The 17767-nt window shown below is 36.8% G+C and overlaps 1 protein-coding gene across 2 annotated transcripts in view; it reads right to left on the reverse strand.

Annotated features, from left to right (window-relative positions):
* CNTN3 (contactin 3) overlaps nucleotides 1-17767 on the reverse strand; it is a 358137-nt gene that overhangs the window by 60014 nt on the left and 280356 nt on the right. The gene's annotated exons all lie outside the window — the stretch shown is intronic.

Raw genomic sequence — 17767 nt, forward strand, 5'->3', positions numbered from 1 at the left:
TTCCCAAAGAAGGAAAAGCTGAACTCCATTTAACCCAGCAATCCCATTACTAGGTACATAACCAAAGGAAAATAAAGCATTTTGCCAAAAACACATATGCACCCATATGTTCACCACAGTATTATTCACAATAGCAAAGATATGAAGTCCACCCAGGTGCCCATTAATGGGAGACTGGGTAAAGAAAATGTGGTACATATATACCATGAAATACTCTGCAACCATGAAAAAGATGAAATCATGGTGCACTTTGGGAGGCTGAGGTGGGCAGATCACAAGGTCAGGAGATCGAGACCATACTGGCTAACCCTGTCTCTACTAAAAATACAAAAAAAAAATTAGCTGGCCGTGGTGGCGGGTGCCTGTAGTCCCAGCTACTCAGGAGGCTGAGGCAGGAGAATGGCGTGAACCCGGGAGGCAGAGCTTGCAATCAGCCAAGACCACACCACAGCACTCCAGCCTGGGCGACAGAGTGAGACTCCGTCTCAAAAAAAAAAAAAAGTCTCCCATTATTATTGTGTGGGAGTCTAAGTCTCTTTGTAGGTCACTCAGGACTTGCTTTATGAATCTGGGTGCTCATGTATTGGGTGCATATATATTTAGGATAGTTAGCTCTTCTTCTTGAATTGATCCCTTTACCATTATGTAATGGCCTTCTTTGTCTCTTTTGATCTTTGTTGGTTTAAAGTCTGTTTTATCAGAGACTAGGATTGCAACCCCTGCCTTTTTTTGTTTTCCATTTGCTTGGTAGATCTTCCTCCATCCCTTTATTTTGAGCCTATGTGTGTCTCTGCATGTGAGATGGGTTTCCTGAATACAGCACACTGATGGGTCTTGACTCTTTATCCAATTTGCCAGTCTGTGTCTTTTAATTGGAGCATTTAGTCCATTTACATTTAAAGTTAATATTGTTATGTGTGTATTTGGTCCTGTCATTATGATGTTAGCTGGTTATTTTGCTCGTTAGTTGATGCAGTTTCTTCCTAGCCCTGATGGTCTTTACATTTTAGCATGTTTTTGCAGTGGCTGTTACCAGTTGTTCCTTTCCATCTTTAGTGCTTTCTTCAGGAGCTCTTTTAGGGCAGGCCTGGTGGTGACAAAATCTCTCAGCATTTGCTTGTCTGTAAAGGATTTTATTTCTCCTTCACTTATGAAGCTTAGTTTGGCTGGATATGAAATTCTGGGTTGAAAATTCTTTTCTTTAAGAATGTTGAATATTGGCCCCCACTATCTTCTGGCTTGTAGGGTTTCTGCTGAGAGATCAGCTGTTAGTCTGATGGGCTTCCCTTTGTGGGTAACCCGACCTTTCTCTCTGGCTGCCCTTAACATTTTTTCCTTCATTTCAACTTTGGTGAATCTGACAATTATGTGTCTTGGAGTTGCTCTTCTCGAGGAGTATCTTTGTACCGTTCTCTGTATTTCCTGAACCTGAATGTTGGCTTGCCTTGCTAGATTGGGGAAGTTCTCCTGGATAATATCCTGCAGAGTGTTTTCCAACTTGGTTCCATTCTCCCTGTCACTTTCAGGTACACCAATCAGACGTAGATTTCATCTTTTCACATAGTCCCATATTTCTTGGAGGCTTTGTTCGTTTCTTTTTATTCTTTTTTCTCTAAACTTCCCTTCTTGCTTCATTTCATTCATTTCATCTTCCATCACTGATACCCTTTCTTCCAGTTGATCGCATCAGCTCCTGAGGCTTCTGCATTCTTCACGTAGTTCTCAAGCCTTGGCTTTCAGCTCCATCAGCTGCTTTAAGGACTTCTCTGCATTTGTTATTCAGTTATCCATTTGTCTATTTTTTTTCACAGTTTTTAACTTCTTTGCCATTGGTTTGAATTTCCTCCTGTAGCTCAGAGTAGTTTGATCGTCTGAAGCCTTCTTCTCTCAGCTCGTCAAAGTCATTCTCCATCTAGCTTTGTTCCGTTGCTGGTGAGGAGCTGCGTTCCTTTGGAGGAGGAGAGGCGCTCTGATTTTTAGAGTTTCCAGTTTTTCTGCTCTGTTTTTTTGCCATCTTTGTGGTTTTATCTACTTTTCGTCTTTGATGATGGTCACGTACAGATGGGTTTTTGGTGTGGATGTCCTTTCTGTTAGTTTTCCTTCTAACGGACAGGACCCTCAGCTGCAGGTCTGTTGGAGTTTGCTAGAGGTCCACTCCAGACCCTGTTTGCCTAGGTATCAGCAGCGGTGGCTGCAGAACAGTGGTGGCTGTAGAACAGCGGTGGCTGTAGAACAGCAGAGGCTGTAGAACAGCAGATCTTGGTGAACTACAAATGCTGCTGCCTGATCGTTCCTCTGGAAGTTTTGTCTCAGAGGAGTACCTGGCCATGTGAGGTGTCAGTCTGCCCCTACTGGGGGGTGCCTCCCAGTTAGGCTGCTTGGTGGTCAAGGACTCACTTGAGGAGGCAATCTGCCCATTCTCAGATTTCCAGCTGCATGCTGGGAGAACCACTACTCTCTTCAAAGCTGTCAGACAGGGACATTTAAGTCTGCAGAGGTTACTGCTGTCTTTTTATAAAATACCTAGGAATCCAACTTACAAGGGATATGAAGGACCTCTTCAAAGAAAACTACAAACCACTGCTCAATGAAATAAAAGAGAATACAAACAAATGGAAGAACATTCCATGCTCATGGATAGGAAGAATCAATATCGTTTAAATGGCCATACTGCCCAAGGTAATTTATAGATTCAATGCCATCCCCATCAAGCTACCAATGACTTTCTTCACAGAATTGGAAAAAACTACTTTAAAGTTCATATGGAACCAAAAAAGAGCCCGCATCGCCAAGTCAATCCTAACCCAAAAGAACAAAGCCAGAGGCATCACGCTACCTTACTTCAAACTATACTACAAGGCTACAGTAACCAAAACAGCATGGTACTGGTACCAAAACAGAGATATAGATCAATGGAATAGAACAGAGCCCTCAGAAATAATGCCGCATATCTACAACCATCTGATCTTTGACAAACCTGACAAAAAGAAGAAATGGGGAAAGGATTCCCTATTTAATAAATGGTGCTGGGAAAACTGGCTAGCCATATGTAGAAAGCTGAAACTGGATCCCTTCCTTACACCTTATACAACAATTAATTCAAGATGGATTAAAGACTTAAGTGTTAGACCTAAAACCATAAAAACCCTAGAAGAAAACCTAGGCAATACCATTCAGGACATAGGCATGGGCAAGGACTTCATGTCTAAAACACCAAAAACAATGGCAACAAAAGCCAAAATTGACAAATGGGATCCAATTAAACTAAAGAGCTTCTGCACAGCAAAAGAAACTACCATCAGAGTGAACAGGCAACCCACAAAATGGGAGAAAATTTTCACAACATACTCATCTGACAAAGGGCTAATATCCAGAATCTACAATGAACTCAAACAAATTTACAAGAAAAAAACAAACAACCCCATCAATAAGTGGGTGAAGGAGATGAACAGACACTTCTCAAAAGAAGACATTTATGCAGCCAAAAAACACATGAAAAAATGCTCATCATCACTGGCCATCAGAGAAATGCAAATTAAAACCACAATGAGATACCATCTCACACCAGTTAGAATGGCAATCATTAAAAAGTCAGGAAACAACAAGTGCTGGAGACGATGTGGAGAAATAGGAACACTTTGACACTGTTGGTGGGACTGTAAACTAGTTCAACCATTGTGGAAGTCAGTGTGGCGATTCCTCAGGGATCTAGAACTAGAAATACCATTTGACCCAGCAATCCCATTACTGGGTATATACCCAAAGGATTATAAGTCATGCTGCTATAAAGACACATGCACACGTGTGTTTATTGCAGCACTATTCACAATAGTAAAGACTTGGAACCAACCCAAATGTCCAACAACGACAGACTGGATTAAGAAAATGTGGCACATATACATCATGGAATACTATGCAGCCATAAAAAATGAAGAGCTCATGTCCTTTGTAGGGACATGGATGAAGCTGGAAACCATCACTCTCAGCAAACTATCGCAAGGACAAAAAACCAAACACCGCATGTTCTCACTCATAGGTGGGAATTGAACAATGAGAACACATGGACACAGGAAGGGGAACATCACACTCCAGGGACTGTTGCGGGGTGGGTGGACGCGGGAGGGATAGCATTAGGAGATATACCTAAGGCTAAATGACAAGTTAATGGGTGCAGCACACCAACATGGCACATGCCCTAAAACTTAAAGTATAATAACAATAAAATAAAAAAATGCAGCTTTTCAAAAAAGTAAACAAAAACAACAACAACAAAAAATTCAGACAGATCCAACTTCATGAAGACGTCCCTGAGCCTCATGGTTAGAACTCATGGTTAGAACTAACCACTCCCTCCTGTGCACAACCTTTAGAGCACACTTTTATTGTGGACATATGCAATTTTTCATGTATGCCAGCCTCCTATGATAATAGTAAGCTCTTCAGAATCAGGATTATGTCTTGTCTATGTCTGTATCCTCAACTGGGCACAGTGCTTGAAATTCAGCACATATTCAATAAATATATGTTGAATTGAAAAAAAAAAGAATGAAATCATGGCTTTTGCAGCAACATGGATGCAGCTGGAAACCACCATCTTAAGTGAACTAACAGCAACAGAAAACCAAATACCAAATGTTCTCAGTTATAAGTGGGAGCTAAACACTGGGTATACATGAACATACATATAAGAACAATAAACACTGGAGAATACAAGAGGGAAGAGGACTGGGGGCACAAGAGTTGAAGACTATTGGGTACTATGCTCAGTACCTGGGTGATGGATTTAAATACTCCAAACCTTGGCATCATGCAATATACCTTTAACAAACCTGTATGTGTGCCCACTGATCCTAAAATAATACTTAAATAAAAATAAAATTTGTATATATTATATGATTTTATCTCAATAAAAGGTGGTTTTAAATTAAAAAAAGATTTTGAACTAAACAAAAACAGAAATACAACATCATAATTTGTAGAATATAGTCAAAGCTATGCCTAGAGGAAAATTTATGTCATTGAGTGCATATAAAAGCAAAAAGAAGGAGCCAAAACCAATAATCTAAGCTTTTTGCTTCAGAAAACTGGAAAAATAGAGCAAATCAGATCCAAATAAAAGGAATAAAAAAAATCAACAGTGAAAATGAATAAACTTGAAAACTGCAAGTCAACAAAGAAAATCAACAAAAGCTGATTCTTTGAAAAGAGCAATAAAATCAATCACCTCTAGCTAGGCTACTTAAGAAAAAAAGAGAAGACACAAATAACTAGTATCAGAAATTAAAAAGGAAACATCATTACAGACCCTATGTATATTAAAAGATAATAAAAAATTATGAACAATGCTATGTCTACAAATTTGAGAACCTAGATGAAATGGATCAATTCCTTGAAAGATATAATCTGCCAAAAGTTATACAAAAATAAGTAGATAACACAAATAGTCTTACATATAATAGATACATTGAATCAATGATTAATAATTTTCCCAAACAGAAAGCACCAGGTCCAGATGGGTTCAATGGTGAATCCGAGGTGGGCAGATCACCTGAGGTCAGAAGTTCGAAATCAGACTGGCCAACATGGTGAAACCCCATCTCCGCTAAAAATACAAAAATTAGCCAGGTGTGGTGGTACACAGCTGTAGTCCCAGCTACTTGGGGAGCTGAGGCAGGAGAATTGCTTGAACCCAGGAGGCAGCGGGTGCAGTCAGCTGAGATTGTGACATTGCACTCCAGCCTGGGTGACTCAAAAAAAAAAAAAAGATGTTAACAGAATGAGAAGACGAGCCATAGACTTGGAGAACATATTTGCAAAAGACAAATCTGACAAAGGGCTGTTAGACAAAATATAGAAAAATCTCTTAAAACTTCCCAATACAAAAATGAACACCCTGATGAAAAAGTAGGCAAAAGACCTGAACCAACACTTCATCAAAGACTATATGCAGATGGCAAGTAAGAATACAAAAATATGTTCAACATCATATTTCACTAGGGAATTGCAAATTAAAACGAGATACCACTACATATCTATTAGATTGGTCAAAATCCAGACACTGACAACATAAAATTCTGGCGAGGATGTAGAGTAGCAGGAACTCTCATTTATCACTGGTGGGGATGCAAAATGTTATAGCCATTCTGCAAGACAGTCCAGCAGTTTCTTACAAAATTAAACATACTCTTACCATAAGATCCAGCAATCATGCTCTTTGGTACTTACCAAAATGAACTGAAAACTTATGTCCAATAAAAAACTGCACATAGATGTATATAGCAGCTTTATTCATAATTGCCAAAACATGGAAGCAACCAATACATCCTTTAGTAGATGAGTGGATAAATAAACGGTGATACATCCAGATACTGGGATATTATTCAGCACTAAAATGAGCTGAGATATCAAGCCATGAAAAGACATGGAGGAACTTAAAAGTATATTACTAAGTGAAAGAAGCCCATTTGAAAAGGCTATGTACTATATGAGTCCACAATATGACATTCTGGAAAAGGCAAAACTATTGAGACTTTTTATGAGACAATCTTTTTATGAGACAATAAAAAGATTAGTGGTTTCCAGAAGTTAGGAGGGCTGGAAGGTATGAACAGGCAGGGTACAGAGGATTTTTAGGGCGGTGAAGCTATTCTGCGAGATACTACAACGGTGGATACATGCCATTATACATTTGCACCAATAGAATGCACAAGATGAAGAATGAACTCCAATGTAAACTATTAACTTGGGGTAATAATGATGTGTCAATGTAGGTTCATAGATTATAAAAAATGTGCCACTCTGGTATGGGATGTTGATAGTCGAGGAGGGTGTGTGTGTGTGGGAGGATGTAGGCACATGGGTACTTTCTGTACTTTCAGTTCAATTTTACTATGAACCTTAGAAACTGTGTAATAAACAAAGCTTATTTTTTAAAAGGGGTCCATCTCAAATGACCACATATTATGTTTCCATTTATATGAAATGTCCAGAATATGCAAATAGGTATATAGAGAAAGTAGATCGGTGGTTGCCTCTGCTTGAGGGTGAAGGTTGGGGATTTCCAAAGTTATGGTTAAGGGATATGAGCTTTCTTTTTGAGATAACAAGGATACTCTAAAACTAACTATTGCAATGAAAGTACAGCTCTGTGAATATGTTAAAAGCCACTGCATCTTATACTTTAAGTGGATACATTGCATGTTATGGGAATCACATCTCAATAAAGCCATTAAAAAACTACCTAAGCCAGCATGAGTAAAGGTAAAGCTATCATCAGCAGATACCATTTTTCTCCTCATTTGATATGATTTATTTGTTTATTTATTGAATTTATTGCATTTCCCCTTTTTTTGACTTCAGTCTCCTTTTGCAAGATGTACTTATGAACCTTAATCCTGTCAGCCTTTGTCAAACAAAATAAGCCAAAATTATAAACTGCAGCTCTTTCCACCAGTCAACATCAGCCTCAGCCTCCCAGAGATGAGATTTTTTTTTTAATTTTCAAGTCACAGCTGTAGGTAAATATCTGTTATTGATATTTAAAATTTGGAGGAACTGAAGGAATTATAAACAATATCAAATGAATTACTACTGACTCTCTTAGAACTTTCTGAGATTTAAAAAAAACCATACATTACTGTATTTGGATTTTTGTATGCTGGTATATACACAAATATACTCACATGTACATAAACATATACAGTAGTAATTCTTTGGTGGTATCTTATATTTTTCAATATGAATTCCAATAGTGGAACTCCAGTATGTCCTAAGATATTAAAAACACAGATAACCCACACCCTCTCAAACTAACTCTTCTTCTTCTTCTTCTTCTTCTTCTTCTTCTTCTTCTTCTTCTTCTTCTTCTTCTTCTTCTTCTTCTTCTTCTTCTTCTTCTTCCTTCTCCTTCTCCTTCTCCTTCTCCTTCTCCTTCTTCTTGTTTTTTTTGAGACAGAGTTTTGCTCTGTCTTGCAGTCTGGAATGCAGTGGTTCAATCTCCGCTCACTGCAACCTCTGCCTCCTGGGTTCAGGCGATTCTCCTGTCTCAGCCTCCCGAGTAGCTGGGAATACAGGTGTGTGCCACCACGCCCAGCTAATTTTTAATTTTTGGTAGAGATGGAGTTTTGCCATGATGGCCAGGCTGGTTGGCCTCGGCCTGCCAAAGTGCTGGAATTACAGGCTGAGCCACCACGCTCGGCCAAAGGCAACTCTTCTAAGAATTGTCAAGTGATGTAATTTTATTGAAGGCTTGTGGTGAAACAAGATGAAGTTCACAGCAAAATCTGCCAGAAGTTTTCTTTAAATATCTGTATTTCTTTCAAAGTTTTTCTCCCAGAGTCATAACTTCTCTAACATCCCAAAATAGTCTTCTGTAACCTTTACGAACATTGGTTCTAAAATCTGTCTGTCTCTCCTCAAATTCTCCTAGCTTTATATCCCACTCAATCCAAGAAAACTAATGAAAATTCTTAGCCAAAGAAGAAGGTAGACTTGTTTGATTACTCAAAAATGAAAAAAAAAATTATGAAAGATGTAATAGACAAAGTTAGCAGAAAAGTGACATAAAATGTGTCCTCTGTGAAAAGTGGAGCCTGTACTGTCAGAGAAAACTAGTATATATATTGGGAATTTGTGTGTAAGTGAAAGATTTCCTGCTGTGCTCCAAAGAATTCTCTTCAAAGGACACATGAAGGAGGTAACAATCTGATACATGCACATTAATACATGTATTGAAATATCAGTTTGTACCCCATAAATATGTACAATTGTTGCATGTCTATTAAAAATAAAAGCAAAATCTGATATGCACATGTAAATTTCATTACTTTGTCTTTGGCAAAAAAAAAATCTTATCTAGCTGAGAGTTGTCTTGAAGCAGTTTGCATTTTGTTTTATAACTTTTGAATGTTACTGTATGCTAGATTTTCTTTTAAATTAATATCCTATACAATAATCCAGGCAACTAGGTTTTGTTGTGAATTTCTCTAGCTAGAAATAGAAGGTAGTTTTTTCTTGCTCTTCTCTGCAGAAGTAATCTTGTATTTCACAAGAGATAGTATCAACTCCCAATTTTCTTGATTTGGAAGAGTCAGTTATAATTCCCAATCTTTCCTCAGTATCCAAATTCCTAATAAGCAAATGGAGAGATTTTCAATCTCATTAATCTGAGAAATGAGAGGTTGGGGGTAATGAGATATGGCTTCTCAGCCATCTGTTGGCAAAAATTTTTAAAAAATGAAGAAAAAACTCATGCAGAAAAGAATATGGGGAAGCAGGACCCCTTTACTAGTACTGATGGGAATATAAATAGCTGCAGCTTTCCTGGGGAACAATTTAGAAATAATATTACCACTACTGCTGGCAGTAGTAATGAACCAAAAGAGCTAACTTCTGTTGTCCTTGGCACTTTACAAATACCTCTAAGTAAAGTATTATCAACATCTCAGTTTTGCAGATGATGTAACTGAGACAGAGATAAAGATCAACAGTATATAAGAGAAAGGCATAGGCTTCAAATGCTGACATTCTGTTTCAGATTTTGGAATGATGAAACTATATGTGTGTCACACCAATCTGATCTACTAATTTCCTATCTGAGCTAATACCCCCAGAATATTCTCTGGAAATTAATGACGAGGCATCATTACTTGTCTTTCAAAATGCTATTAACTATTTTTATCCCTACTTGATTTCTTACTCTAAGCACTCTCAGAATTGTTTAAACTGAGATCTGATTGGTAGTATTTTAAAGTTTTGGAGAAACCTGGGAAAAATTAAAATCTTGTAATGTGTGCCTGCTTTATTTCATCTAGAAATATTGAATATTTCATGTTTCTTTCCCCCTCTCTGTCTGTCATTATATCTCTCTTTCTATCTCTGGCCAAATTTAGAAAGTATTGTAGGTGCTTTTATGTAGGCCTCACATACTTCTTGTACAAATTATTAACATGAATTTATCTATCTTTTCAGGGAGGTTTTGTCCTGTTATATTTTCTCATTGGTTATTGTTGATACAAAGGAAAACTATTACTTAAAAATGTTAATACATATTTTAAGTAGACACATAATAATTGTACATATTTATGCATTACAGTGTAATATTTAGATATATGTATATGATATATAATAATCAAAATAGAATAATTAGCGCATCTATCACCTCAAAGCATTTATTTGTGTTGGGAACATTCAAAATCCTGTATTCTAGCTATTTGAAAACATACAACAAATTATTATTATAGTCACCTTACAGTGCTATAGACAACTAGTTGTAAGAAAGCTATGAATATCCTCCTATCTAGCTGTAAGGAAGCTATTATTTTTTGCAATTTACCTGGTATCCAAGCAGTTGACTGAAGTCATTAATTAAAAAAAAATTTAGAGTTGATACTATTGGGTTTTGAGTAGCCCTAATACAAAAAATTTTAGAGTTGATACTATTGGGTTTTGAGTAGCCCTAATATAATTTTGTCCTCAAATAACATTTGTTTCCTTATTTTCATAGTCCCCTTTTATTTGTTTCATACTTTATTGCATTGACCCAAATATGTCCAAATGATATTTGTGTGTAGCCTCACCTTGTTGATGATTTAAATAACAATATTTCTGGTATTTTTCCTTTAAAGACACTTTTGGGATGTGGAAGAAGTATCTTTGTGTTCCTATTTTAGTATGAATTTAAAAGTCAGTAATTGGTCATTATTTTTATTGAATGTCATCTTAGTATCAATCGAGAATATTGTGGTTTGTTTTATTAGGTCTTTTGATACGACGTACGTACATTTCCTGGGATATCCTATAGTAGCTTATAAAGGGTTAATCTTTTTTTGTTTGTTTGTTTGTTTGTTTGTTTGAGACAGAGTTTCTCTGGTTGCCCAGGCTGGAGTGCAATGGCGCAATCTCAGCTCACTGCAACCTCTCCCTCCTGAGTTCAAGCCATTGTCCTGGCTCAGCCTCTCGAGTAGCTGTGATTACAGGCATGTGCCACCACGGCTGGCTAATTTTTGTATTTTTAGTAGAGACAGGGTTTCACCATGTTGGCCAGGCTGGTCTCGAACTCCTGACCTCAGTGATCCACCTGTCTTGGCCTCTCAAAGTGCTCGTATTACAGGCATGAGCCACCATGCCTGGAAGGGTTAATCTTTGAATATAATGTTCAATCTGGTTTGCTAAAATTTCCCTTAAGTTTTCTTACTGTATTCATGTAATCAGTTTGTATTTACTAAGTATTTACTATCTTGGTAGGTTTTGTTCATAGGACTATGCTAGACTAACAAAATAAGTTAAAAATATTTCACACTTTTAATGTTGTCAAATAGTTTACATAACACAAAATATTTATCTGTTTCCTTAAAATTTGAGAAACAAAAATTACCAGTAAAATTATCTAGCCCTAAAATCCTTATTATTGGTGGAGGTGGAAAATTGATTTGCAAGTTTTCATAATAATGAATCTACCTAAGTAGACAATTTTAATTTCATTTTTATTTTAAATTAATTAAATTTAAAATTTGATAATTTATATTTCTGCAGAAATGGTCCATTTAATTAGAATTTCATATATATGACCTGAATATGGAATCCTTTGTGTTTTTACATTTCTTTTTTATCTCTTATATTCTTTTTCTAATGTCTAAGTTTAGTTTTTCTTTTCTCTTTATTCTTCATTGGTATATTCTGTAGATTATCAATTGCTTTTTGATATTATATGAATTTTATTTGTTCTTTCTCCTTCATGTACATATGTTTTGTTATTTTTATTAACCAAATTTTGCAAAGATGTAGAAAGAATAAAAAGGAGTGGGTATTTTCTATCTGTAGGATTATTTTTTTCATATATTTCTGTTACTTCAATTAATTACGGTATCAAAATAATCTGTCTAATATTTAGCAAATTGATCTACTGATAGTTGAAAGAAGGGCTCTCAAAGTCTACACAGTCTTATTTCTTACTAGTTCTTTGTTCTTGACCTGTTATGTTTTAATCGTACATTATTTGAGGTATTATTTTATTTTCATGACAAAAAGAAATTTTTCCAAAAAAAATTTATCCTTTGTGCTATGAAGGTTTGCCATGAATTATTCTTTGATGGAAATTAACATTTGTTGCACTCTCCTTCTGTTGTATTTACATAATAAATATTTGCATATATTTTCCTTTATGTCATTTCATTTAAAGCCTTGGTTTGTTTTAACTCTGCTGTTTTTATGGGCTTTAGTACAAGAAGTCACATGTTGTTTGTTTTGACTTATTCTTGTAAATTTAAGTCTACCTTACAGGATTTCCACTGGGGATGGCTTTGGACTATTCATCTTCATAAATATTGTACTTGATAAATACAGCCCTTGGACATCAATCACACTTTAAGCAGGAACTGAGCCTTTATTTGCCTGGTTGAATAAATGATGAGTCAGGCAAATAACTACACATCAACAGTTTTGTGCATTACCCCCTTTTCCAGCTGGAATTGGGGAATTCTTGTTTCTTTACCAGCAAATAACATTATGGGAGGAGTCATGCTTCAACGACGTGGGTTCAAGATAAATAATAATTCCTCTGGTCTGATCCCCACTTTTGTGAATTTGTTTCTGGGTACATTCTCTTAATAATTATTTCAAGTCAGCTGATGCTTTGAATTTGGACAAGATACAAAATGTATAATATAGTCCAATGGGGATATGCTTAAAAACTCAGAATACCCCCAGAAGTTGTTTGGGGAATGAGTGCTTTCCTTTACATAAAATTGTTTATATAGTTATAAAGAGCTGCTGTTTTCAAACTTTTAGTCTTCACACACAAATAATTCTATGAAATAAATCAAGTCAAAGTGGCTACTTGTATTATCACACAAAGGATCAATTTCAAAGATATTCTTTTCTACCACTGAGAGCTGAAAAATACATCAAATCTCAAGCTCATGAGTAGCTGCTGTAACTAGAGTGAAATTGTGGCTTGTGGGAAATAAATCATATTGAAGTGAGCCATTTAAATGAATGGCAGATTGGTTGTCACTGCTCAAGTTTTTATTGCTTCCAGTGACTTTTATCCACAAACATTCTAATTCATCATAGATCCAATTCCACAAAGTGTTGGTAAAGCTGTACACCTTGGCTCTAGACATTCTTTATTTCTAAAGTAACTGCACCACATAGGGTTTATCAAAGCATATATATTTAAACATCCTTACAATATAGGGTGAACTAGTGTGTTTACGTCCAAAAGTTTCTATCTGTAGGGAGCCTCTGGCATATAATGCATGTAAGTCCAAAAGTTAGCTTACTGAGCAAGTCAAAATTATCCCTCAACATTTGTAAAATCATACTTAAATTACCAGGCCCTAGGTCTTCACATACCAGTCAACAGTGTTCTTTGGTTTCTCTTGAACTTTGGAATATTACCTCCCTTTTCCTATCGATGGATGCTAAGCTCTATTTAAAAGTAAGGAAACAAAGATGTTATACAGGGGTAAATAATGGAGTAAAATTCATTGCTTAAATATAGGTATGATAGAACACTACCATAAACATATAGCTAGGCCTGTATCTTTTCTTGTGATTCTGCATATGTGAAATAGTGTACACATTCTTATTTACATTCACACCATCATATATGAAGATATCTAGATACAGGCAAAAAAGAGAGAAAACTGTGTTCCAGGAAGAGATCTCATGGCAGGAGAGAATGGGGTAAATACAGTTACGTGTCACCACATAAGGACTTTTTGGTCAAGGATGGACCACATATTTGACAGTGGTCCCATAAGATTATAATGGAGCTGCCTGGGCCTAGTGCCTCATGCCTGTAATCCCAGTACTTTGGAAGGCCAAGACGGGCAGATCACCTGAGGTCAGGAGTTCAAGACCAGCCTGGCCAGCATGGTGAAACCCCATCCCTACTAAAAATACAAAAATTAGCCGGACACGGTGGTGCATGCCGGTAGTCCCAGCTAGTAGGGAGGCTGAGGCTTGAGGATCATTAGAACCCGGGAGGCAGAAGTTGCAGTGAGTCAAGATCGTGCCACTGCACTCCAGCCTGAGTGACAGAGTGAGACCCTGTCTCAAAAAAAAAAAAAAAGTTTCTATTGACTAGTGACACTGTAGCCAGCATAATATTACAGCACAATGCCTTAATGATGCATTTGTGATGATGCTGAGGTAAACAAACCTACTGTGCTGCCTGTCATATAATAGTCTAGCACATACAATTATGTACAGTACATAATACTTGATAATCATGATAAATGACCATGTTAATAGTTTATACCATTTACTATACCATACTTTATATTGTCATTTTATAGTGTACTTCTTCTACAAATTAAAAACGTTAACTATAAAACAGTCTCATATAGGTCCTTCAGGAGGAATTCCAGAAGAAGGCATTGCTGTCCTATGAGATGACAGCACCGTGCATGTTATTGCCCCTGCAGACCTCCCAGTGAGACATGCTGTGGAGGCACAAGACAGTGATATTGACGATCCTGACCCTGCGTAGGCCTAGGGTAACCTGTGCCTTTGTGTATTCATTTTTGACAAAAATGTTTAAAATGAAAAAAAAAATTAAAAACAGAAAAAAAGCTTATCCTTATTGAATAAGGATATAAATAAAATATTTTTGTATAGCTGTACAATGTGTGTTTTAAGCTAGGTGTTAATGACAAAACAGTCAAAAATCTAAAAAAGTTAAAAGTTTAGAAAGTAAAAAAGTTATGGTAAGCTACGGTTAATTTATTATTGAAGAAAGAAAATACTTCTTATAAATTGAGTGTATCCTAAGTGTACAGTGTTTCTAATGTTTTCAGTAGTGTACAGCAATGTCCTAGCCTTCACCTTCACTCATCACTCACTCACTGACACCCAGAGCAAGTTCCAGTCCTGCAAACTCCATTCACAGTAAGTGCCCTATACAGGTGCACCTTTTTGAAAATCCTTTATGCCGTATTTTTACTGTACCATTTCAATGTTTAGACACACAAATACTTGCCATTCTGTTAAACTGCCCACAGCATTCAGGGCAGTGGCATGTTGTGCAAGTTTGCAGGGCAGGAGGAATAGGCTATACCACACAGCCTTGGTGTGTAGTAGGCTGTATCATTGGGTTTGTGTAAGTGCACCCTATGATGTCCACATAAGGACGGAATTGCCTAGTAACGCATTTCTCAGAATGTATCCCCATCGTTAAGCAACATGTGACTGTACTAAAAACTGATGTGAAAAGAGATCTGAAAATAAGACCAAAAAATTACGTGACTCACTCACCCATGGGCATCAACCAGCAAACAACAGCACCTAGAACTCTTGTGTATCTGAATACAAATCCACCTCTTCCGAAACCGAACCACATCGTGCCTATGATTGAACTTTTCTTGGCAAACAGGAACTTATGTGGAAGTCTTTTCCTGCTGATTTAATGATACGACTTTTTGATTCGCCCCATGATCATGGACTGAAACCTGTCTTTGGACCCCTACTCCTCCTTTGTGATGTGCCAATTTATTTTAGACACTTAGTTTCATAAAGCTTTTCTGAATGTATTATTCCAATTGTGCAAAAATCTGTGACTGGTGTCATCATGCTCCTTTGGCACAATTTCAAATCTATACAGTAGATCTGGTTTAAATTATTGGAGCTTTCTGAGCTTATGGATTTTTTCCAAAAGGCCTGTGTTTTTTAAAACAAATGAATGGCTGTTGACTACTTAGCATAGTTCCAATAATTGGCTGATTCAGTTCAAAGCTATGAGTTGTATTTTCTATAACCTGAACTACCCCTAACCTATTTTTAAAACATAGTTCTTACTATCCACCTTTCTAGGCAACTTTCCCACTTATCAGCCTCCTTGTTCACATTTTGCTGCTTTTGGAAACGGGATATATCTATGAACCCACTGGGGAAAAAGGCAAGCAGACTATCTTTGTATTAATGTGCATGCTGCAATGAATACACAATCAGAGGACAAGACTTGTTACATGATTCCCTTCTCATGCAACAGAAAACTGATTTACTTAATTGCCTGTGCTTAAGGGTAATGTCATCTTGTATGGCTTACTGTTTTATACTGATGGGAGAATATTAAGTTACTAATGGCACAAGTCAATAAAAAATTCATAGGCCATGAACTAGCATGGTAGAGAAAGAACAGAATTGGCAAATGATAGCATTAATTTATGAAATTTCATGTTTCAGACACCTGACTTGTACAGAGATGACTTTATGCCTTCTTTAGAACTTATCAGTGCTATGTCAATCAAGATAGTTAAATTACATCATAAACTCAAATGTTTTTAACTCCAAGCTTTTCTGAAAGATAGCTGCAATCTGGCTCAGTCTTAGTGTTTCTTTGTAACTGTTTGATGCATATTACAATCAAACTACTTTGGATTTTTCAGTCTTTCATTACACATTTATTTAGCAGTAGCTAAGACAGAGGAACCGTATTGGATAAACTATTATCAACAGCTCACAATCCAGCTGAGAAATCAATCACAAACATAATTATCTTCATTATAATGGCAAAGGTGACTAATGTTTCAAATGGAATTCTTCAATAATTAAAAGTAGTAGAAGAGCTGGATTAGAGAAGCCTTTCCCAGATTGGGTAAAGGATCTTTATGAAAGTAACATTTTAGGCTTCTTCTTGAGGCCCAAGGAAGAAGAAATTGTTAACTTGTAAAACAGCCTGAGTACGGAGTAGAGAGCTAGCTCAGAATATGGCCTATGCCTTTTCCTATCATGACAGAAAAAAGCAGTGACAATTTAAAAATAATAGACATTTACAACAATAGTAAAAGTAAAGCTAAAAGATTTTAGCAATTGGTGAAGTTCTCAAAGGCCGTGAATCAGTCAGAACAATTAGAAAAGCAGTAATTCCAAAACAGAATAAATTGGATGACAGAAAATAGAAAGGGTCCTAAAATTATACTTAATTGTAGTTAGGTATCTAAACGTCTCAATTTCTCTTTTCCTTTTAAAAACTTTCTTTTTTCTGTACTAGCTTCCTAAGGTTGCCATAAGGCAGTACCAAAAACTTGGTGGCTTAAAACAACAGAAATGTATCCTCTCACAGTTCTGATGGCTGGAAGTCTGAAATCAAGGTGCTGGCAGAGCCAGGCTCCCTGCAAAATCTCTAAGGGGAAATTCTTCCTTGCCTCTTCCAGCTTCTGGTGGCTCCAGGCATTCCTTGGCTTGTGGCAGCACACCTCTGTTCTGGGCCTTCATCCTAATTGGTCCATCTCTCCTCTGTGTCTGTGCTTCACATGGCATTCTCCTCTTTGTGTGTCTATGTCCAAATGGCCTTCTTTTTATAAGGACAACAGTTATACTGAATAAGGGCCCATTTTAATCCAGGATGACCTCATCTTAATTTAACTAATGGCTTCCACGATAAGGCAATTTCCAAATAAGGTCACATTCTGAGGTATTGGACATTAAGAATATATTTTTGGGAGGACACAATTCAACTCAAAACGCCATCCTTTAAGTTGCATATGATTTTAATATGTTAACATGCCGATGTATACAAATACATACATTTAATAAGAAGTCTTCGTCAAATGAACACAGTTGAGTTGACCATCATATGGCTTTCTACTTTACTGAGGCCTGTATGTGAAGTCCATAATGACAAGACCAGACTTGACTGTCCACCATGGACCTCTTTACCAAAAGAATGAAGCTGTCCTTGAGTCAGTGCAAACAGTCCTACAAGGGAAGGTAGCTTTGCAATTCCAGATTCATAAACATGCTGTGAGGCTTACCATTAGTCTGG

Source organism: Pan troglodytes, chromosome 2 (genome assembly GCF_028858775.2).
Source record: "Pan troglodytes isolate AG18354 chromosome 2, NHGRI_mPanTro3-v2.0_pri, whole genome shotgun sequence".
NCBI lineage: Eukaryota > Metazoa > Chordata > Mammalia > Primates > Hominidae > Pan > Pan troglodytes.